Genomic DNA, 22,964 nt, shown 5'->3' with positions numbered 1-22,964 from the left:
GAACCCGGGTCCCTGGTGCTGTGAGGCAGCAGTGCTACCACTGAACCACCATTTTTCTATGAGAGAAAAATTGAAGCCAGCTTTGCCCACAACAACCTTTCTCATATCCTCAAAGCAAGCCTGACAGCAAAAATAGGTAAAGGTGGCATGTTGGCTCTGACTAATTTTAAGAGGAAAGATGCAAAACAAATGCAGACAAACATTTTTTTTATTAAAAACAGGCTCAGTTTCCAGCTATATGTGTTTCATTTATATTGCATTAAATTATGGATGCTAAAATCCTGCTACATTTATATTTCAGTGTCAATGAATAGAAGTTAAAGTCAAAACTACAACAGACACCAGTCTCTTAAAAGATATTTGACTTGAATTACTTAAGTTGAAAGAATAATACCTACATATACATTCCAGTTACATTTATGGAACTGCTCTATCACAATCTTGTCTCAATTAGTAAATACATATCAGTTGATATACAATAGCTACTTGGTCTTTTGTTTTTATTTATTGTGTGGAAGTGGGGATTTTAGGAGAACAAAACTCAAAATATACGTGATATTTGAAAATGATAGAAATATTGTTTCCAGAAAGGTATGCCTTACTTGGAGCTAGATTTTGGTGTTTCTAATATTCGCAGTGCTTTTTGAAGTTTGCAAAACCACTATCACATTTCTGCCAGCACAATTAATTGAACAGTCATTGACTGAGAGCAGGTGACCTTGCACACATGTGCAACTCGCTGCAACATATTAGACTTCAATGTAAAGGGGCAGGGGCAGCATTTTTCAACTCCCAAAGATCAAAGCTTTAAGCCCAATAAAAGCACAGCTGCACAGCATAAATTCTTTATTTGCACCAATAAACTGCAAATGTTGGAAGTGTGATTTAATTAATTGGTTCATGCTCAAACTTATAAGGTTGTTTTTTATTTAGGGAACTGAAGTGAAGGCCTAAGGTAGGATACTGCCAAAGATAAAGAAACATTTAAAAAAAAACTGAGGTAAATCAACAGATAGCAGGCAGTGGCAACGAATTGTTGTAAATGCCTACAGGTGCAAGAAAAATGGAAAGAAGACTGAGGGACGTAAAGAAATTCACAAGTTGAGGGCCTACAAAAGATGAGCTCAAGGAGGAAATGGGCAGGGTGATTTTAGACTTCATCCCAGTGAAGGTCGAGGGATGAAGAATATTGATCTAAAACTGATCTCCATAACAGACCACCAGAGCAGCTTTATTCTAATCCTCTCAAGAAAATCTTGATGTTGAGTTACTGAATTTTCCACCAAAGTTGTGGTGCTTCATTGAGATATGTTCATTTGAAATAATGGCTCCAGCATATTGCTTTAATCAGACAATAGTAGATGAATATACTTTAAAAGAATTATAATCCCTGCTATAAACATTACAATCACAGTATCACCACAAGGCAATGCCTATTTTCCAATTGGAAGAATAAGAAATGTCTTTAACAAATAAGCTCCAGTCCATTTGCGTAGACCTAGGAATTCCAGAGCATTTCCCACAGCAAGGATTTCCTGTTTGCATATGCATAAAAAAGCTAGGATGGAAGTTCAGTCAGGCAAGATGTTCTCAACCTTCCTTGCTCACATTATTTTTTTGCTATGCCATTATTGGGCACCTGAGGAAGCTGGCAGTGGTCAATGCAATTAACATTGGCACCTTACGATGAGACAAATTGAGAGGCTCCGACAGCAAACAGTTATGCATTTTGAGGCCTTATGATTTTATTCTCCAACAGTAGTCTTAATGGCCAATCTCACAGCGCTCCATATGCTCCCATTTCTTCAGATGATTCTGAAATAGCAGACTTTTTTTTGTAGAAAGGATGGAGGTGATAGTATGAGTCAATAATGTCACCTGAAGTGGAAACCTGAAAATGGCTGAGGGAGAAATTTGCAGGCCGCATGAGAGAAATTTGCTCAGACCTACTAACATTCAGAATATTGTTTCACATGGTACCTTTACAGCCCTTTAAGTATGGAGAAAGGCCTTTCTTTCATCTATTACTTTATGCAGGAACTGAGTGTCTGGAGAACTGTCCAACATATACACTGTCTTATAATGCCTAAAACATCTAATGACTCACATTGAACCAGCATCCAATGTTAACAGGATTTTTGGCCTTTACATCTTACTATCTGTTTTGTGTTTTTCATTTGTAAACATATAAGAAATGAAGCATGTCTCTATACTTGGTGCATATGTTCTTTTGGTTAGCAAACACCAGATGAACCAAGTTTAATAGCAGACAAAACTTTGTACAGGGAGGCAATGGCCATGGTCTGGATTTCACATTTGAAACTTGATCAGAATTGCATCCATTAGCAAAATCCCCTTTTATAAATCAGCTGTTATAGTAGCAATCACTAGCCATTGTGAATCTGTTGGCAGTTCTTTGTACTTGAGACATTCAGGAAACGTATAACACTGTAGAAGCTGGTGCCTGCATACAGTGAGTGTATCATAAGGAATTTTATGGTTAGGCTGTTATGAGTGTTGAGTCAGGGCTGTGCTCGTTGGAAGCTGTCAATTCATAATATAATGATGCTCCTTCAAGAGAAACTTCAAACAAATCCACCTCCTTCATAAGCAACACTTCATTGCATGAATTGACAACAGTCTCATGGGAGGAATATTGCGCCCTAGGTTAAGACAGAGACACGGAAGCCTGCAGCTCTCTTTTTTTCCCTCACTAACTTAGCTGTTCTCCCTGCAAGAGTCCAGTAATGTATTCTTTTACTATTTGAAGGTACATACTTTCTAATATTCCCCTTAGGTCACATGCCAACTACAATAAAGAAGACAGATAGTTCCTCTTCACTCAATATCTTGTTACTACCTCTCTGAGTCAAAGGCTTAAAGATCCTTCATTGCAAGCAGAATGGTTCCTCTTTAAGGTTTCTACTTGGGTACTAGCCAAGTTCTATCACATAATAACACAAGTATGATTTGGAACTCTATAGTGATGTAGATTACTCCTGTCTTTCTATCTGTATCACTATTCTGAAACAAAATGCCAAGAAATTTCATTGTTTGGAATTTTTTACCAGTTGGAATTTTTTACCAGTTGGAATATCACTGCCATCGCGTAACATGTTGTGGATACTTGCAAGCTCTTCATTTGGGCTACTAAATAATCCCGGTTGATAGTGCGTAATGTGGAATTTTTCTAACTAGGCTGATCTTGCACAGTCTGTGCATGAGCAATATTTACAGTTCTGAGGAAGGGTCACCGGACCCGAAACGTTAACTCTGTTTTCTCCTCCACAGATGCTGCCAGACCTGCTGAGCTTTTCCAGCAACTTTGTTTTTGTTCCTGATCTTGCACAGTCTGTGCATGAGCAATATTCAGTTGGCATATTTGTTCAAAATGTTGCCTAGGTCACAGATAGCAAATAAAGTAGAATAGAAAATCCTTTACTGTAACTTGTACTGAAGTATTGCAGTACAAGAATATAGTGAAAAGTTTTACAATGTCACCTCTTATGGCACCATCTTAGGTACAAGTATCTCAGTACAAATCATAGATACAAAATAGGAATAAAAAGAAAAGTAGTTGCATTACTTACATTACAGCTTTTAAAGAATAAGTTAAAAATAAGACATAGTTAAAGGATTGACATTCCAGTCAGATAAAAAATAATTCAAATAAATCTTACACTACAGCATTGATTGCCCTTCTCGTTATCTCATTATAAAAAGGGTTTTTAAGTCAGAAAATGTGCAGTGTAGATTCATCCGGATGATGAAACTGATGGGAAATCATAATTTTGGAGAGATTAAGGATGAAGGGAGGATGCAGTTCCAACAAATTTGTTCCAGCTGATCAGAAGAACCTCCAAGGAGTGCACTCCATTGGTGTTATGTTTCAGGATTTCAGACAATCTTGCCATGGAGAAACCTTGTTGTATTATATGTTAAAAATACGACTATTGAGCAAAACCCAGCTGTCAAGGGGCAATATTCAGGGTACAGCGGGGCCTACAGATTGATATTAAATTTCATACTGGGTGTCAGAACCAGCGTGTTGAGATAGTGAAAGTTAATTTGGCAATGATCCTATAACATTGGTATTCATTTGAACTCCATATGTGATTAGACCCTAAGAGAGTTGAGTAGTCACTTTGACTAAAAGCTGCTACTTAAATCAAACTTATAATGTAGGGAGAGCTGTGAAACCTGCAGCTAATCACCCAGCAATGAAGTTGTAAAGTGGATGGAATACAGGAGAGGAAAGTTATTATATTTACTGTAAGTAATACAATAGGATAGTGTTTCATTTTCATTGTTTTTATGTAAACAAATTAATACCAGCTGCATCGCTGGAAATATGTGACATTGATCTTAAATGCTAATATTTCTGTGAATATCAATCTTCACTTTCCTTAATGGTACTTTGGTCAATCTGCAGGGGTGCTGAAGAAATGATTGTGTGACAATCCTCCAATCTGAAAACATGGACTGACATTTTCTAGGCACTGAATGACGTAGACACTGGCAAGTTAGTTGAAAAAAAAAGGTAATATTTAAAACAATACTTGACGTTGAGTAAAAATGTTTGATTTTCCACCTAGGTTTTGAATAGTGAGTTGAGAAGATTGTTAGTGATCTGCAAGGAGCCTATTTGCATGCATCAACTTCTGATTATTAGCTAGTCTCTCCTCATTCATATACAGGAGAAAAAAAACTAGATGATGACTATTCTCAAAATGAAAGGACTCCGGATTTCTGGTTCCTTCTCAGGCCTCCATTTTGGCCAATATTTCCCAACATCTCAGGGCATTCTCCAGGGGTAGCCTGTAGCTACTACTCAGGTAGGTTGACATCAGGCATGCACCTGTCTCGCCATGTTATCACGGTACATCTTTGACTCACTTACAATAGAGTTATCCACTTCAATGCTACAATTTGGAGCACACCTATAACTCAAGGTTTTTCACTTGCCTTCTTTGCACTGTTTCACTTCATGCTAACTTGGATGCTCACAGGATCTCTACTGTGCCATGCTCTGCCTTTTTGCTAACCCAAACTACTATGCTTCATTCAGAGCTTATAGCTTGGTCTTGCCTTGCCCTTTATTGTACAGATAAAGCCAGTCAGCTTGTTGTGAATGTCAGCACTGATCATTCAAGGTGTTGGATATGCTACTGTACTGCACCATACCTCAATGTCGCACTTAACAGCATGTGGCAGAGCCTTACATGGCAAATATACTAAGTGTGCTTGAATCACATACTATATTGGAAGGTCTAAGGGAATAGTCCTCCATCAAGTCAAGAGGGACTGTCACCAGTTAAGTGGTCCTGCCACAGTCAGTCCAAAGCAACATGTTTACTCTTTCCAATAGTTTGGGCATGGAAATTTGGCTGCTTGCGTTGTCCAGTGTCAGAGGTTCCATATCATCACTGTACAGGCAGTGAGCCATGGTCAGTCCTGCAGCTCGCATGCAGACAGTCAGGGGATTATTGTGAAATCATAAGCAATATTCACCATGTTGTTAGTCATTAAAAATTGATCATAATTATTTCTGGGACCCGAGGGCCGCAATTCACAAGGTCAATGAAAGTTCTCATAGGTTGCACAAAAGCGCAGAGCTGATTTGCTCTCACCTTAAATGGCACGTGTTTGCCAATACGCTGTAATATATAACACTGCCTCTGTGGTGTTAATAGGGAGTGGGTGTGGCAACAAAGTTTCAGACATCCTACTGCATTTACAATCTCCTACTGTTTTTTTTCCAACGAGACTTGTGCTGCATTTGTCAGAATAAAGGGTGCTATGTCAAAGGTCCATATACAGGTATTCCATGATCCTCCTTGACAGAGATCTCATGTCCCACCATATCTAGGACTATGCATGACACACAAATGATGGTCTAGTAACTGCTGCCTCCTCACACGACTAAGAACCTGTCCTATTTCTGATACTTCCCAGATAGATTCCTTGAAATCATAACCAGAGGATCTAGCCAGAGCAGGGTTATCTTCACTGGCATCATTTGCGACAAAGTTGCAGAGATATTGTGGGGCAGTAAGTGTGTTTGCAAGCCCAAGAACAGCAGCAACCTCCAGTGGTTGCCATACAACCTCCTTTTGAAGAGATCTCAGGTGAAATTTCCTCAGGAGGTGGAGGATGTACAGGAGTCCCAGCATCTATTGTCTCGGACAGCAGTTCCTCCAGATGAGCAAGGCACATTGCTGTCACAGACAAGGATGTCCCAGGACATTGTCACAAAACGGTCCCATCTGCTGAAGAAGGACCTATGACCTGAAGACATAGGTGATATCCTACCCTGGTATCCATCAGGTGAGAGCTGTGCTAAATGTTTATGCAACAGGCTGTTTCCAAGAATCCATTGGAGCCCTCTGTGGGATCTCACAACCCTTGACCCACAAATGTTTCAAGACTATTACTGATGCAACACTGATCACACCTTTTCATCTTATTTCCCTGTGACGAGGTCAGTGTTGCAGCCTGGGTGGTAGGTTGGCCAACAGATTTGGCTTCCCCCAGATGCAGGGCACTATAGACTGCACACATGTCAAATCATGATGTGGTCAACTTGTGCAACAGAAAATGTTTATATTCCATCAATGTTCAAGTCACCTGTGATCATTGGTACTGAATCATTGAAATTTGCAATGATGCCTATATTCTTGAAATCTCTGAGGTTCCTGCTCATTTCAAGGTCCAGATGCCTTATGAGGATGGTTACGCAGATAGAATGGCTATCCACTTCAAGTACAAATGTTAGCTCCATCATGCAACCCTCAACTGAGGCCAAAGGTAGATACAATGCATTCCATTCTTCCACTATAGTCATCATAGAGCAGATGATAGGGTTCCTAAAGGTGAGATCCTGAAGTTTGACTCAGTCTGGTGGTTCCTGCAATACAATTCAGAATGGGTCATATACTCCTTGCATAATGTGCTCTGCGCAACTAGAGCAGGCAAAAAGGGAATTTTCGAGACACTGACGATTTGGGAGAATGGCAGCTCTGGAGTGACATCACCTTCATCATAACAGGGTGGAGAACATTGGGCACAACAAGCCAGACAGGACTTAATTGACACTTGGTTCCAACAGATCTGAGCTCAATTATGTAAATTGATTGTAAATTCGTTATTGCACCAAAAGAAATCCTCAGTTTATTCCCAGATGGAAATGCAGCCTTTATTTCATTCATTTTTTTCAGACGTTCGATAAAAGTCAATGTTTTCAATTGTTGGAAGGCTTTCCAAAACACGAACAATGAACATTGTTCAATGAGAAGATGTTATGCTATGTTGAGCATTGGGCAAAGAATAACACTTCTCTAGGCAGGGTTCTAACATGATATGGCATTGGAGACCAGTAGCCTGTATAACTTGATTCTTTTAATTGCAGTTGATATGGCAGCAGATGAGATAGGTGATGATGTGGAATAGCAATTCATTGAGCTTGTAATCAAGTGTCACCCGTGCCACCCGTGCCACATCAGTTCCCTCCGAAGCTTGCCTTTTTTCTTATTTCCCTCCTTCTATGTTCGCTGTGAAGGACTAATTATGGCTGACAATGATTGATCTTGTGCACAGTTGGCTCTTAAATATGCTGCTGGTGATAAAATCCCATCATGGCCCCGGCAGCGGTGATTGCTTCTGACACTAGTTGGCGCAAAGTAGTACGAATTGAGCACCATAGAAGCATGGAGCAAGCACAATAAGTTGAAGAGAGAATTGCGTAAGACGGGCTAAAGCTTATGGACAGGAACACTCCACAAAACTCCCTGAAATTGACATTTTGCTGATATTTGATAAAATTTAGCTCCATGTTATTGATATACTCCATACAAGTACAGTTAATTACCCACAAGAAATAAGATACTCAGATGACTTAAGTTGTTTTTCTCCTCCATCTTTGCTTCTCTCTCTCAAGCCACAGGAAGACTCATCTCTCCACTCATTGCATCCAACAGTTATCCTTCAAATTGTGTGCTTTAATAAAAGCCCTTACCACTTACTATAACAAGCAGTTATATTGGAAGTTGGGGAATTGTATTCATAATATTCCATCAGACATGTGTATCCCATTTGATATCAGCTTGGTGGTTAGAGGAGAGAGCTCTGACTTTTGCTGTGATGACAGTGGAAGGAGGCTATTTCAATGGCTATTAGCCACTAGATCCCTTTGGATGCCAACCCAGTGCTCCATGGCATAGACTGTCAAATCAACTTGCTGGGACAACTGGACTGAGGCTTAAACACATCACTTACCAAATCAAAAGTGGTAATACTCTGACAGAGCGAAAGTTCACACCTCCTGATCCTATGATACCTTGGACGGATGTTCACTTCTTCATTTGATATGAGATTGATGAAAACAAAAGTATGTAACAGTTTGAAACAACTCAAATTTATTTCAGTAGCACCTCTGTCTTCTGATACCTCCTCCACCATGATGAATGAAAGGAGCATTATCACTATTATCTCCAATTTACAATCCAAGTTTTTCACCATCCTGACGAGGAAATGTAACACTGTCAATTCTTCCTCGATGCCACATTGGCACATCTCCTGGAACTCCCTACTTAACACCATTGTGAGAACACTACACCCATAACACCAGTCAGGTTTCAAACTGAAGACGCACTATCATCTCCTCGGGCACTTTGGCCTGCATAAAAAGTGTTCCTTGTCAGTTTTGTCAATAGCCTGAGACCAAGCACACAATTATGTGTTATTGTTCGGTGCTGTTCATTTCCCATTCATTCTCTCTCCCATTTTATTACAACTCTTCTTTAGTCCAAGAGGAGAAATGGATGCCAATGAAGGGGAGGGGTGAGGAAAATAAATAAGAATGAAGGGAATGTAGGGTTTCTAAAAGAAAGCTGGCCTTTTAGGGATTACTACAACCCTTTAAGTAGTTGCAGCAGTGCTAAAGATCTTACCACTAGTAGCAAGGTTTCTCCCAGCGGCATGAATCCAGGTAGAGCACTTTCATGAGTAATTATACATGACCTTAAGCAGGAGCAATCATGTAAGTGAATGCAGCCAACTGTGCGATGATCCGGATTGAGAACCACCATCTTTAGGAAATCCATCTGAAGAGTGTTTAAACTCTAAGGCTTCTCATATCAAGCAACATTCAAAAGATGACACTGCAGTAGGGAATACTCTATGGTAACTTAGCATGCCATGTGCAGTGTTCCACTTGAAGGGAAGTCAAATCAGCAAACCAGACATGACTTGCAGCAATCCTATGTTTTCAGTTGTATTTGCATAATATTAAATTGTCTTTTCTTCCAGCAGATGTTGATGAACCTGCTGTCTTCTTGCATCTTTTTTCTATTTTTGGTTCAGATTTTCAGTCTTTGCATGTTTATCATTTTAATATTTTCAAAACGCCTGGTTGTCTTCTGGGACTAAATGCAATTCTGGTATCTTTCCTGTGGCATTTCTACACTCCAATAACTTTTCAAAATATAAACTACCACGAGTTATCAGGAGGTGGGACAATGTCTCTTGTCTGTTTCAATCATCATCAGCCACTGTGAAAAGCAAGTACATATCAAAGCATGTAAAAATCACAAATGATTATATTTTGCAAAATATGTCGTTGCACAAGAGCTTAGTTTTCCCAGATGTTTTTAAGGGATGCCCCTAAAATAGGGATCAACGTTCTGTTTTCCCTTAGAGACCCTGAGGCAGCGTGTGTGTGAATAATGAAGACTGATTACACAAACCCACATACAAGCTTCAGTCAGTAATTAAGGGTTTGCATTACCACCAGCAGAATGGAAGGGCTTGAACACATATCTATCATCCTTGCCCCAGACTAACACTTCCTCACCCTCACAAGACTTCAAAAGCACTGTGAGAAAGAAACATTTTCTGTCGTCAAGGAGGTCATACAGATGGAGGATATAGGAAATGCACGAAATGAAAAATCATGCTGACGAACTATCTAGTGTTCTGAAGTTGGGAAAAAGTAAATTGGATTTTTTAAGTCTGCATCTGGCTGTCCTGCACATGACCCAAGAGTGCTCATTTCTGGCACTGGATGCCTGTAAACAAGAAAAGTATTCCATTCCCCAGTATCGACATCCATCACTTTGATAAGTGTGTGTACAACACGAAACCACCAACTAAGCTATGCAAGATTGTGCCAAGCTGACTCACCCTCCTCCCTGGAGATAAAACACTTTACTGCTCTTTTAGATAATGATTTTGGCACATTGGTTACACACTTGGCCTTGGCTCCATGTGGTGGCTTTGATTAGTCTGGGTGGAGACCACGTGTATTAGAAAACATCTGCAATATCCTTGAGAATAGAAATTTTATTCAATTTCCCACTAGTTATACAAAAGCTTCCAATTAAGTTGAAAATATTTCATAAAGAGGAATCCAAAAATATGCCAGAGATATTGCAAATCACAGATTAATGATTTTGCATTTCTCTACAGTTCATTCCTTTTCTTTTTAAAATCAAAACTACATTTGTAGCTTAGGTACAATTTCTCTGGATAACATTTTTTTCGCAAATATCCCTTTACTCTGCAGAATCCAATGGTACTGCTTTAAACACAAGTCGATAAATTGTAAATGCCTTCCTCAAGATATTCAATCAGTATCCACAGCTGGACAAAAAAGATTTCTTGCATGAATCGTTTACTTTCATTTGTTTTGAGTCTTATGGGAGGCATTTTTCTACATTGAAACAACTTGAACAAAAATAAAAGAAGACCGAATATCATATTTTCTCACTGAAAATGAGAAATCCAACAGAAGTAGTCACATATGTACCTTGGTAATATCCTTAGTTTTGTATTTTCATTCTGTCATTACACTTTCACCAGGAACACAGTGGGAATCCTTTTTTTTTAAACTATGTGATCTCAAGTTCTGATACACTTATAAAGCGAATTTACAGGAGTCAGTTGAAGCAGCTCCAAGGAAATTCTTGGCTTCAGTCTCCCCATTGTTTTCACTGACTCACACTTCCCCCAACCGTGACCCTAATTAATTTAACTGTAATAATTACAACGTGGGTAAATGTTGAACCGAGCAGGCCTCTTTGAGTTGAATTTGATGGCAACGTGAGGTGAAGTCAACAGACGCAGAGAGCAGCAAATGGATTGTTAAAAAAATGGTTAAGTAAATTAGGAAGGCAATTGTTGGGTAAAAGGTTATCACTGGAAGAAAAGCAATTCCAGAAAAGAAACTGATCATAAAACGGTGGTTTGGTGAAAGTAGGAATTCATCACAGACAGAGAAGGAGACCCTGATTTTGCCTCCAATACTTGTAGGGGTTGCATTTCAGGTAAACATTTAATTAAATCTACCTATAACCCAAAACAGATCAAGGCATTAGCTAAAATCTATGAGCTATGTTGGTAGCTAAATGAACTAATTTACGAAATAAATAATGCAAGGTTACCTAAGAATGGTAGGATAGGTGTTGTGTCAGAACTGCAGAATGAGGGGCTTGATGGAAGACCACTTAGCCACATTAAAGTAAGTACCTGCATCTGGAGTAAATTCAGCCTATAATTGTTGAGCTAGATTTGAGGTGCACACAATATGAAGCATCAGAGAGATGGAGAATTACTTGGACACGGAGATCCAGGAAAATGTCATACTGGCTTAGATTGTAGTTTGGATCTGGATAGGAGGGTGTGACTGTTGTGTCTAGGTCTGAGATATTCCTAAATGGTTCTTTCTAATTGACTGACATAAGCACCACTCTCTGTGATGTTTGAGAGCTGGTGGGGAGAGAAGTCAAGGATCTTGAAGGAATCAGTCCTCAGACCAATTCCTCTTAAGAATCTCTGAAATAACGTATACCAAAATTGTAATGTGTAAATAGTTTCTACCATAAGAGACTCTTCTAGCGAAACCAAAACATGGCTGTTTTGGAAAGCCATGACTAAACTGGCTTGGCATAAATGTTTTCCAATGCAATTAACACTGGAGGCATTTCAGTCTGCAAGAGCCAACAGAGTTTGAGAGGAAACACCAGCAAAGAGACAACAAATCAACTGTATACCCTACTTGAAATAAAGTAAAACTAAAGTTGCTATAGTCCCAGAGCACTCTAGGATGCTCTCACATTACACAGGGGTGACTGGTAGGGAGTTTAACCTCAAGTCAAGGGCGAGTTTGAGAATGTGGGACCTTCATGTTAATGGTAGGAATAGATTATAGCTTAAATGCTCCCTAACACTAGAGTCATAAAGCCATACAGTACAGAAACAGACCCTTCAGTCCATCTCACCCATACCGATCAGACATCCCAGTCTGACCTATTCCCACTTGCCAGCATTTGGCCTATATCCCTCTAAACCATTCCTATTCACATATCCATCCAGGTGCCTTTTAAATGTTGCAATTGTACCTACCTCCACTACTTCCTCTGGCAGCTTGTTCCATACATGCACCACCATCTGCATAAAAAAGTTACCCCTCAGGCCCTCACTCCCCCACCATAGGAAAAAGACCTTGGCTATTCATTCTATCCATTGCCCTTCATGATTTTATAAACCTCTGTAAGGTCAACCATCAGCGTCTGATGCTCCGGGAAAAAAGCCCCAGCTTATTTAGCCTCTCCCTATAGCTCAAATCCTCCTGGCAACATCCTTGTAAATCTTTTCTGCACCCTCTCAAATTTAACATCCTTGTTATAGAAGGGTGACCAGAATTGTACACAGTATCCCAAAAGTGGCCTAACCAAAGTCCTTTACATGCAACCATGACATCTCAACTCCTATACTCAATGTTATAACCAATGAAGACAAGCATGCCAAATGCCTTCTTCACAGCCTATCTACCTGCGACTCCACTTTGAAGGCACTATGCACCTGCACTCCTAGGTCTCTTTGTTCGGCAACACTCCCCAGAGCCCTACCATTAACTGTATAAGTCCCACCCTGGTTTGCCTCACCAAAATGCAACATCTCACATTTATCTAAATTAAACTCCATCTGCCACTCCTCGGCCCATTGGCCCATCTGATCAAAGTCCTGTTGTACTCGGAGATAATCTTCTTCACTGTATACCACAGCACCAATTTTGGTGCCATCTGCAATCTTACTAACTTTACCTCCTATATTCACATCCAAATCATTCATGTAAATGGCCAAAAGCAGTAGTCCCAGCACTGATCCTTGTGGTACAGATTGGAAAGCATTTTAAATAAGAATAGGCTGCAACATAAACAATGCAGTCATTGATCTTTACACTCAACAAATCAGATGGTAATATTAGTTTGGAGTTCATAGAATGCATTTGAGACAGTCTTTGAGAAAAGTAATGATGGAATTAACCAGGGATCAGGCTATTTTAGATCTTGTATTTACAATGTGATAGAGCCAATTAGTAATATCATATGGAGGGATCTCTTCAAAAAGAATGATCATAATGTGATATATTTCCACTCAATGTGAAATCCTATCTTTAATATACATTTATAAGTTCAAAGCCTGCCTTCATTGCTCAGATCTTTAAGTATAGGAGTTGGGACATCATGTTGAGGTTGTATGGGCCTTTGGGGAGTCCCCTTTTGAACTACTGTGTGCAAATAAGACCACCCTGTTGTACAAAAGATATTATTAATTTGGAAGGGTTCAGAAAAAATTTACAAGGATGTTGCCAGGAATGGAGAGTTTAAGATATTAAAATAGACTGGGACTTTTTTCACTGGAGTGTAAAAGGTTGAAGGGTGACCTTATTGGAGTTTATAAAATTATGAGGGGCATGGATAAGGTGAATGACAAGGGTCTATTCCCTAGAGTGGGGGAGTTCAAAACTAGGGAGCATATTTTCAAGGTGAGAGGAGAAAGATTTACAAAGGACCTGAAGGGCTACTTTTTTTTTTAAAACACGGATAATGGTTCGTGGGTGGAATGAACTTCCAGAGGAAGTGATGGATGCAGATACACAGTTACAACATTTAAAATAAACTGTTGGAATCTTTCAGATGCTGGTTGGGTACTCAGAAGACAGCAATATGATTAGGCAGAGTAAGCATGGATTTCTATAATTGAAATCATCCTTGACAGGTTTATGACTGTTTGTTTGTAGATGTAATGAACAAAAGTGGATTAAGAAGAACCAGTGGATATCAGATGTTTGGACTTTTAGTATGGTGCCATGCAAAAGGTAAGTGGGGAGGAATTGTTAATAATGGATAAAGAATTAGTTAAGATAGAAAACAGAGTACAGAAAATGGGTCATGTTCATGCCAGTGGGCTATTGCTAATGGGCAATGAGTGGTGGGGTCAGGTTATTTACAACATATTAAGTGAGTTAGATGAAGGGATTGAATATAATGTATCTAAATTTCCGAATGGCATGGAGCTAGGCAGAAAGTTGTGAGGAGGTTTAAAGGATCTACAAAGGGACTTAGATAATTAATTGCAGAGACCTGACATGACCTCAATGAACCAACTGTCCTCCTTCTATTGATTCTATTTTAGGAATCGGGATAGCTGATTACAAGACAGCAGAGAAGGAGGGATAATTGTAATCATAGCCATTGTGACTTAACTTAATTAGTTTAAAAGAGCTGCCAAAACTTGATCTCCCCATTTAGAATCTTCAGGAGCACAGAATAAAACTTCACAAAAATGATTGAAAGCTGATCTATAATATTTTTAATAAACTGGATCGGCCAAACATTTAGAAAAGCTTAAGAATAAAGATATGAGGTGAATAACGTGATATGCTGCCATTAAGTACTTCTCACATGCCAGCACGTTGATAAAAATATTTACCTACATGCAGAACAAGTAATGTGTTACCACCATGAATTGTTAGAAATGGGCTTACTTAAGTGATTAGATTTAGTACTGTCTGTTACTTGGATCAGATTAATATTAATACAACCATTTTCAGAATCACAAAGCCTGTTCCATTTTAGTTGCTGAGCATTCTATGTTGATTATTATCTAAATTGTTAGATACAGCAATAAAACAGTCAATTACTATTTAAACTCCTCCCCCTTCTTCAACCAGCAGTTGTGATCAAGTTGTTACACTAAATCCAGATTATGCCCAAAAACAAACACATCAATCACAACCTGAAGAAACTTATGTAATTGGACTGTGACAGAAATATTTCATGTTACCTGTTTTCGATTTGATGTGGATGAATAATTTCTTTCAGAACATTCAGAGCTGACAGTTATTATTACAGAACCAAACATTGAAAAATCTCTCTCATATTCCTGGAATTTTCACCCACATTGTTCAATACAGAGTAAGATGATCTCAACCACTCTTGAGCATACTGCAGTAGATGACAGTACTTGCTTTATTTTGACATTCAAAGTTGGCATGGCATGCCTCATGGCTCTTAGTATGTGCTCACTATTTTAATTTCTTTCAATTTTCTGACTTCACCTCTGGTTATTAGGTTCAACTGAACAAGCCTGGTGGCAAAAGGGACTGAACTTACAGGATGCACAAGGTCAAATTTTGCTTCTGTGGATAAGTCTGCAGATCCAGCAGGCCTGTCTCTGGCTGTTGTATGTGTTGTCAAACCAAGTCTGCACCTCATCATGGATATACTTGCTGCCACCATCTTTGTTACATATCAGGATCTGCAAGGCCCTCTTAGAGGTAAACCACTTGCTGGTCTAAATAGAAAGAGCTATTTCGTAGAAGAAATTGTTTATTGCTTGTTAGCAAAATGTTACAGGTGACATTTATATGACAGGAATTGTTATAGAACACTGCGAGAGAAACCTTGATGTCAATTCTTATTCTTTTGAGGTCCTAAACCACTCTGGTTATAATTTGATTTGATTTATTATTGTCACACGCATCTAGGTATAGTGAAAATTTTTGTTTTGCATGCAGTATAGGCAGATCATACCGTGCAAAGTGCATCAGGGCAAAAAAGAAGCAAAGAATACAATGTTACAGCTGCAGAAAAGTTGCACAACGAGACTGAGATCAACATTAATTTTAAAGTTTGAGAGGTCCATTCAGAGCAGAGAGGAAGCTATTTTTGAATCTATTCATGCGTGTTTACAAACTTTTGTATCTTCTGCCTGATGGAAGAGAATATAACTGGATTGGAAAGAGTCTTTGATTATGTCCACATAAGTCCACATGACCGCTTTATAGTGAGTGGTGTTTAAGGTACTCCTCACTATAAACCCTTTCAGAACTTACACATTGTATAACACCTGCCACTCCTAATTTTTGTACCAAAAGTCACAATCCTGTAACAGTTTTGAACTGTTTTGAGGTTTGAAAGATCTTAATGCATTATGAATCCCAGTGGTTTTCTCAATATTTGTCAGTCCTTTGATTCATACATCATTGTTAGAGTCTGACATAGCATGACTGATGGGTTTTGTCAATCAGAAATGAATTTCCAGGTTATTAATTGGAACGGAGAGCGTACGTCATTTTTCAGCTTCACCCCAAAACCTAACAAGAACCTATGGGTTGAGATGAAGAGCTCTGTTTTGAGTATACTGTCCTAGATAGGTCAGCCTAAATTCTTTTGATATTTCGAGCAGTTTCTATGTTCGTGGGAAGATGAAGGAGGGGAAATAAATAGTTATACAACCCTAACAAAAAAAGAGTTTGATCCCATTTCTTGCATTGTCTCTCACATTTCATCAGCCCATTCGATCCAGTTGTTTAGATGAAGGGTTGTCTGTTTAACGTTTCCTACATTCACTTCAAGAGTTCTTGTTAAAACTGTAGTTGTATGATGTGGGACCAGCATAGTGAAGGCGTGATCATTGAATAAACAATATAAATCCTTAAACTTATCAGAAGTATCTTAGTTAACATTCACTTGTCAGTTATGTGATACAGCCTGAATCTTTACATTTAAAAAACAATATGTAAAAATTTAAAAGGATTTTTGTGCGTTGACTACAAAAACAGGACAAATACTGATGATATCATAAGTGCTGACATTTTATCCTGCCCCAGTATTTATGCAGGTGAAGGCATCAGATGTCATTGTTTGCATAACGCAAATTTCAAAATGTATGATCATGATAGAAAGGTACAATGGTGTGAAATCTTGTTTGCATATTGAGTGACTAAGGATAAAATATGCTGTTTATTTTCTTTACCTGTTGAGGCTTTGATGGTCCGTCTTTGGATTAATCCAGATACCACTGGGTTTGTGCAGACCACGGCATGAAGGGATATGATTTTCCAACCAGAGTTTCCTGTGTTTTTAATCACAGGATTTCCAAACTGCAGAACCAGCACTGTTGAGGATAATAGACATTGTGATGATGGCAAATATGTAGCCATTATAAATTTACATAATTCCAATTACCATGAAACGTAAGGCTGGTTGTGCTTACTGTTGGCTGAAGTAACAAATTATCAAAACTCACTGCTTTTCTGCCAAAAGTACCATGGGAGATTACTATCCAGCTAAGTGTAGATTCCAAACAATAGGGTCTTCTGATAATGCAGCAATGACTCTGTACGACAATGGATTATCAGTCCACTGCTCAAGGGGTGTAAACAATACCTTGTTTAAGCAATGACTTCTGATTTTAAAAATAACAAATTGAAGCCAATCACAAAGCATCTGGAACAATAATCCTTTCATGGTTGCCAATCAGCTAATGTCAAAAACTACATGACACCAGGTTCTAGTCCAACAGGCTGGTGTTGTGTAGTTTTTGACCTTGTCTGCCCCAGTCCAACTCTGGCTCCTCCACATCAATCAACTGATGAGCTACTTAAACAATGGCAAATGTCAAAACAAAGGAATACAGCTGTGAAGAAAATATTTAGGGAAGGAGCTTGGGCCAAACTTAATGCCCCCCTCCAATGTCAGAATGAAGGTGGTGCATTTAACTGGGCAGAAAGGTGCCTGATGAGGACCTCAGCACCTTTCTACCTCTGTCCCACTAAACCCAGGGTGGGAGGGCTTAGCAATTTGAGGCTCTCAAGTCATCAATTGATGCCTATTTAAGGATCTTATTTCACTTCTTCTAGAATTCTGTGCCAGATGGGGAAAACAGGTTACCCCATAGGACGCCAGAAGAGGTCAATCCATGGAGGGAATGCAGGGACACCTCTTGTTAAAAAGACACTTAGAGCCATAGTGGAAAACCCAGCATCAGGAAAGAAGGGGTTGGCTTGTGAGAACCACTTCCCCTACCCATGCAGTCTGTCTTTCCTCCAACAGCTCCTCCCACCCCCATATCTCCATCCCATGGCCTTCATTTCACCTTCACTCAACTACTGGTTGGGTTCCTTAGCAATCATAGACCTCTTTCTGTGTGCAACACAAACAGCTTCCATAGCTCCTACTGGTGCTATCAACAATGAAAATGAGGAAACTATTTGATTAATTCGAGAGGAATGGTTTAGAAGGCATTTGCTGAGGGACAGGGTGAGAAGGACTAAAAGTAGTGGGAAATTTTGGATGATATAGGTAGTCATCTTCAAAAATGGAATAGACTATGAGACAGTTCTACAGTTTAGAGGATGGGAAACATAGCCTCACTGTTTAGAAAGGGAGGGACAGTGAATAATAGAAGTTAACACCAGCAACGGGGAAAATGTTAGAGTCTATTATACAAGACTGTTCACTTGGAAAAAATGAACTGGATTAGACAAAATCAGTATGGCTTTATGAAAGGGAAATCATGCTTAACCAATCTACAGGAGTGTTTGAGGATGTAACTAACAGATTTGGGAGAACCAGTGGATGTGAAAGAATTCGAGAAGGCTTTTAATGAGGTCCGGCATAAGAGGCTGGAAGGAAAAATTAAAGTACATGAACACTACAAATTAGTGAGACAATGTAAGAAATTGAGTAAATTGGCACAATGAGCAGATTAATGGAAAGGGTGTACGATGGTTTGACCATGGACGATTTAGTTAACAAGTAATGTATCAAGGAAATTGATCCTCTGAAAGGAATGGATACCTGTCATGTAATGATGGCATATACAAGGCATAACATTGCAGCTGGGATTCACTTGCACAATGGTCATAAAAGATGTGACGAGAAGTTGGTAGATTATGTACATTTGGGATAATCTAACGGTCTGTATAATGAATGAAATAAATGGAAGTGAAACAAGAGAAGCTCAAAGAGCTAAAAGAAGAAATACTGTATTTAAAAACACTGCTTAAAGTTCCAGTCTTTGACTAAAATTGAAATTTACAAGAAGGAAGTATACAATCAGAAACAAATGGTAGAAAATGGGAGATCAACAAGTAGAGTATGTAATCAGAATTAAGAAATGCATGCTAAGGCCCAAAAGAAGGGGGTTAGTGATGTCTAGTTAACAACCAGAAGCAAATTATTAGGAAAATAAATTTAAAATTGAAATTGTCATGAAGCTGACACCCAGCAGCTGTGCCAAAAAAAATTAAACATAAAGATTACAGCATATTTGGAAGAAAGAAAAGATTATGCAACAGAAATGAAAAAACCCTGTATTTTAAACGAGCAGGCGCTTGTGTGGATGTTTCAGAGTTGAAGCACAAGCTGTGGGAAGGTTGACCTTCTTTATATTTTTGGTGCAATAATATTGAAGGATTTTTGATTTACCTTTCCTTTCTTTGATAGAATGGACACATCATCTCACATGCCCAGATTAATTGGTTGGGGAACCTAGAGACAGGCTGACAATTGGATTGCTCTGTTTACGAGTAATGGCTAGATGCATAAATCAGGAAACAGGGTTCCTCACCCAAGGATGGTCCTGCTGTTCTGGCAGGGACAAGGGTGTTAAAATTTTGCCCTTAGAGTCTGATATAGTCAAATCATTATTGCTCCTTGGAGTGCTGAACATTTCAATTAGCTGCTCTTTATAAGCTTGCTCTGGATGCTTTTTTATTTCAATTAATTGTTTTATTCTTTAAAGAGGTTTATATCTTGTCTCATACACTGGTTATAGTTCGCTGACTGGAAACGTGAGATGCTGAGAGTTTTGCATTACCTCGAACCTCTTCGGTCTTCATTCAGTAGTGATGTCCTTCATTTTTCTTGGGAGAAACGTACATATTCAACATCAACTGTCATAACAAATGCTGCAAATCTCCTGTTATAGTTGACAACTGCTCTTCATCAAAGCTTTATGCAGGTGAGCCCAATTCAATTTTTTTTCATTTTTCTCCAACCTTTCTGATAAAACTCCTTAATCTATTTTGGGTATTTGTCAATATTCATTTGGTATATTTTCTATCTAGTATTCCAATTCTTTTCAATTGTTTTCATTAATTTCAGGCCTAAGATGCTGGACCCTAATACATTGCCCACAACATCACAAACTGGCATCAAGTTAATTGAAGATGGTCCTTAGATAGAGTTAACTACCTCCTTACAGAACATAATAAACATTTTCAGGAAGCAATTTATATTATAATAAGCTTTTATTTCAACTTAAAGGTTGCTCAGATGATATTTATACTGCAAGCTTAAACTGGAGGCAAAAGTTTAATTGTATTTCTAATTCAGTAGAGGTTGCAAGTATCATTCAGTTTACATGTTGAGGATAACAGAAGACCACGACTGCATTGTATCAGTTCAACAGCTAATCATTCCAAACACTGAATTATTGCAATTCAACTGTATCTTATTTACATAATTTATTCACCGAAAGAAAATCGGATTAGTTTTACACATGACGCCTGGCTGCTTTAGCTACCAACCTCAAGCAGATCTTGGAATAATAACGTCTTAAATGTGTTACATTCAAGCTTGAAGCTGAGGCTTAATTTCAAAACCCATTATCACTGGTACTAATAAGCTCAACAGTTTTAAACACATTTTAACATAGTAGCCATTTCAGTTGCATACAATGGATTAGATACAAAAATCCAAAGTTGAACTGGACTAGGAGTCACTAGTGCAAACGGTTTGGAATTACATGCAATCAGCTACAAGCATCTCTCCTCATCTGCCATAGACATGTGACCTCTACCATGAGGCATATTCACTCTGGGTAGATATGTTAAGCTCACTTCACTAAATGGCATGGATTGATTCTTATAGGGGTCTAAGTGACATGGGCTTTGGCAAATATGTGGCTGAATTAGACATGGCCCATCTCGACAGTGAGATCTTCTTGCTCTGTCATATATGCTTTTCAAAATGGCTTGGTAACATTCTTGCTAGGCACCAGCTAGATACCAATACACAGAGATTAATACCTTGTTAACGCCACAATTCACCTTATTAATATTCATAACCCATTTTACCATACTTGCCAAACAAGCTTGATGTTGCGAAAGCTCAACAAGGGAACCAGAAGAAGATGTACTTGGTGGATTCAGCTCATTACTTGCTCCCTAACACCCCTGTGTTGCCTGTGACCAAACTACAGCTCAGGACAAGATGCATGAGCACCAGCCACACTCACTTCTCCTTCATGGACATTGGCATCTGCTGGCCTATCTTGTCAAACCTGGCAATTTTACTATTCATTGGCAGTATGATCTCAGCACACGCATTGCAGGACCCACCAGCAACTTGCATTCAAAGGCCGCAGTGGGGACGCGCTGTGACAGGCACCCAATTCGTAGACTGAAGTATGCTGCATTTTAGGGATGCCCACCTGCTCTCTTACGGCTTGGTCACTTAATGCTTACCTGCTTGTTCCTGCCTTGCCTTGTCTTGCCAATTAGCATGCTAAACAACAAGACAGCTTGTCTTGCTGTTAAGCAATCCTCAGTCTAGCGGGTACAAATCTTACTGCATCATAGTGTGCCGTGTCAATCTCAAAACTGCTCCAAGAGCCAGCAGCTTGTGCAGCAAATACACTGCATGTGCAGCAAGTCACGTATCAAACTTTATGGGGAGTAGTTCTCAGTGGGGGTCATAGAGCAGCCCATCAGTCAGCGGTTTTCTGGCATTAAAAGCCAGGGCAGTCTTGCAGTCTAGTCCAGGGAAATGGCCACAATCAGGCACATGGGTTCTTGTTCATTAAGTCCACGCCTCGAATTACCAGAGAGTGGGCCCTGGTCAGTCCATGGGAGCTGTAGTGGCCATGTTTTTGGAGCAGTTTGCGGTTGAGTCTACGAGGGAACAGGCAGTTCTGGATTTGGTGATATGTAATGAGGCAGACCGGATTAGAGAGCTTAAAGTGAAGGAACCCCTAGGGGGCAGTGACCATAACATGACTCTAATTCACCCTGCAGTTTGAGGGGGAGATGCTGGAATCAGACGTAATGATATTACAATTAAGTAGAGGTAACTACAAAGAGGGAGGATCTGGCCAGAGTTGATTAGAAGGGGAGGGCCGTAGCATGGAAGACGGTGGAGCAGCATTGGCAGGAGTTTCTGGGGTCATTTGGGAGGCACAGCAGAAATTCATCCCTAGGAACAAGAAACATACTAAGGGGAAGTTGAGGCAACCCTGCCTGACAAAGGGAGACAGGGACATCATAAAAACCAAAGAAAAAGCATACAATTTGGTGAACATTAGTGGGGTGCCAGAGGATTGGGAAGTCTTTGAAAACCAGCACAGGGCAACTAATAATGTAAAAAGCGAAGAGAAGTAATATGAGAGTAAGCTAGTTAATAACATTAGAACAGGACAAGTTGATTTTTCGATGTCTAAAAAGTAAGAGATAGCCAAGAATGGACATTGAACCACTGGAAAATGAGTCCGGAGAAGTAGTAATAAGGAGCAAAGAAATCAGTTAGAATTCTGAGGAGGTAAAGAGCAATTTAGACAAAAGGAGAGCCAATGTGCTGCACAGAGTCTGCTGAATAATTCGAGCCTTGGGAATTCCATGCAAGGTACTGGCGTGGACAGAGGATAGGTTGACTGGCAGAAGGCAGAGAATGGGGATAAATGGGTCTTTTTCAGGATGGAAGCTGGTAACAAATGGAGTTCTGCATTGGACGATTCTACGATCTGGATGAAGGAACTGAGGACATTGTTGCTAAGTTTGCAAATGACACAGAGATAGGTGGAAGGAAGGGTTGACAAAGCAGGGAGACTGAAGAAGA

General features: G+C 39.4%; 2 long non-coding RNA genes across 2 annotated transcripts in view; one reads left to right on the top strand and one right to left on the bottom strand.

Annotated features, from left to right (window-relative positions):
- LOC125483688 overlaps positions 1 to 22,964 on the top strand; it is a 227,389-nt gene that overhangs the window by 141,235 nt on the left and 63,190 nt on the right. The window contains exons 2-5 of the long non-coding RNA XR_007262637.1: positions 4,433 to 4,540; positions 14,081 to 14,158; positions 15,414 to 15,619; positions 19,906 to 20,091. This is a non-coding gene — a long non-coding RNA (uncharacterized LOC125483688). The remainder of the gene's footprint in view (positions 1 to 4,432; positions 4,541 to 14,080; positions 14,159 to 15,413; positions 15,620 to 19,905; positions 20,092 to 22,964) is intronic.
- Positions 5,294 to 22,964, bottom strand: part of LOC125483687 — a 29,101-nt gene continuing 11,430 nt past the window's right edge. The window contains exons 2-3 of the long non-coding RNA XR_007262636.1: positions 17,101 to 17,241; positions 5,294 to 9,548 (exon numbers count right to left, since the gene is read on the bottom strand). This is a non-coding gene — a long non-coding RNA (uncharacterized LOC125483687). The remainder of the gene's footprint in view (positions 9,549 to 17,100; positions 17,242 to 22,964) is intronic.

This window comes from Rhincodon typus, chromosome 8 (assembly GCF_021869965.1).
Source record: "Rhincodon typus isolate 14 chromosome 8, sRhiTyp1.1, whole genome shotgun sequence".
NCBI lineage: Eukaryota > Metazoa > Chordata > Chondrichthyes > Orectolobiformes > Rhincodontidae > Rhincodon > Rhincodon typus.
Note: the sequence above shows the minus strand (reverse complement) of the source record. Positions and strands in the feature narration are given on the sequence as shown.